General features: G+C 43.2%; 1 pseudogene; it reads right to left on the reverse strand.

Moving 5' to 3' along the window:
* Positions 1-547: 547 nt before the first annotated feature.
* Positions 548-1,287, reverse strand: LOC103021026 (39S ribosomal protein L48, mitochondrial-like; annotated as a pseudogene).
* Positions 1,288-2,079: the final 792 nt, after the last annotated feature.

The following is a 2,079-nucleotide window of genomic DNA, read 5'->3' on the forward strand; positions in this document are numbered from 1 at the left end:
AACATCTACCTGCATACTTACGACAGGTCACTCACTACCCCACAAGGTAATTTTTTTTCACTTATGGACAGACCCTGATCCTATCTGGAGGGTTTTTTCATACACAAAATCTCCCTCCATATGCCTTCTATCCACAGAGAGTTTACTTATGATTGTCTGCTTCACTAAAGGGACTCCATGCCAGGTTGATTTAAAGGATGAGTTCACTCTAATTGGAGAAATACTGAAGGGGGACATGCTTATATGCTAAAGCACCAGGCAAAGATAAATTGAATCCCTTAGTTAAATATACTCGACAGGATGGACTGACTTCTCACATACACACACATCCATCATCAGCAGATTTTTATTAGATGGAAGATACCTAGGGTTGGCTCAAAGGAAAGTGGTGACAATCGGCAAGCACTCCTCCACGGAGGAGAGGAGGCACTCCTGGCTGTGGAGATGGGTACTTACGATATTGAGGGTCAGGGTCTCCTGCTTGACTTTGGCCACCCAGGAAGCTCTTCCCCTTGCCACTCAGTATCACCAACGCTGGCACGAAAGGGTCTGCAGTGAGCTAGTTCAACGTGGCTAGCAGTTCTTCCAGTTCTGGCCGAGCTCTGAACCTTCCTTTGAAGTCTTCTTCAGTGTGCTCCCTCACTGACAGTTTGACTCCTTCAGGAAGATTGCTTTGGATATTTTCCAAGAAAATCTCTGCAAATGTAGCACTCAAACCGCTGATCTGAACCACTCGCTCATGGGTGGTAAGAACTGAGTCCAGGAGCATTTTGCTGCCTTGGTCCTGCAACTGCAACGCCTCCACGGTTTTGGTGGGCATCGCCTAACTTTCCTCGACTTTAATGCAGAGATGGTTGCAGAGGCTGTGAACATATTGGGCAGCATAACTCTCTGCCAGGGCCATATCATATGCAGTCAGGTGAATGTTTAAAACCCCATATTCATAATCTGTCCCCAAATTAATGGGTCTCACTTCCACTTTTCCCCTCTTCTTCCTGGGCTGAACAGGAAACAAAAGAGAAAGAAACTCTTGTGCTTTAACTAGGTGCTTGTATCTTCCAATGCCATGCGTGGGCTGTGACCTGCAGTGCCGACCAACGCTCAGCAGAATGCCACCTGCAGAACAGAGGGGATTCTCTCCTGAGGTTCTGAACCTCAAGAGGGAAAAGGCTTGCTTAAAAATGGTGTCATTCCTCAGACACAGCGCCTTTCCCAGAGCTCCATTCATCCTTTGCTGCTGTGCGGCCTGTAACTGTGCCAGCTGAAGATCGGCCCAAGAAGCCGCGACCGCTGGGCGTCCGAAAACACTCTATTCTTTCGGTTTTATCTTCCAGTTCACAGAGTTTCTTTCTCTTCAGCTCTATCTAACATGACATTTAATCCATCCATAGGATTTTTAATTATTTTTGTACATTTTAAATTTCTAAAAGTTCTATTTGATTCTTTTTCCTATTTGTTAGGGAGTTTTTTTTAATAGTCTTGTCTGCTCGAATTTTCAAGCTTATTTTGAATTGATTTAGACATATTCCATTTCATATTCAATTTCTGATAATCCCAAAGTCCCTGTGGGTCTGTTCTAGTGTCTGTTGTCCCACCTCTTCTCATGGGACTGACTTCACATGCTTTGTGATTTTTGACTATGGGCAGCTCACTTTCCTTGGAATTTTTTTCTGTAAAAACACTTCAAGGGCTGGGTTGAAGTTAAGTTTCTCCAAAGGTAAATTATATTTGCTTGCGTCACTAGCTTGGGATCACTTCCAAACAAGGAACACTATAAATTTGCTGCTTAAGGTTTTTCAGACCACATAGATAGAATAAATCCAGCCCACACATATTCACAAGGGCTGAATTTAGTTACACAGTCTCAGATGAGATTAGTTTTTTCCTCTACCCCACATCATGGTAAGCATAGTTAAGTTTCTTTGCTTTCCCCTTCTTCACAATGAGGTTTCTTTCTTACTTATACTAAGAATGTAAAGGATATACTTCTCCAGGGTTCCAGCTTTATTCATAAGTCTCTTGTTAGGTTCTCTACTTTATCCAGTTCTGAGGACTTGTATCCATCTCCTTTGCTTGTAC

Source organism: Balaenoptera acutorostrata, chromosome 14 (assembly GCF_949987535.1).
Source record: "Balaenoptera acutorostrata chromosome 14, mBalAcu1.1, whole genome shotgun sequence".
NCBI classification, from domain to species: Eukaryota; Metazoa; Chordata; class Mammalia; order Artiodactyla; family Balaenopteridae; genus Balaenoptera; species Balaenoptera acutorostrata.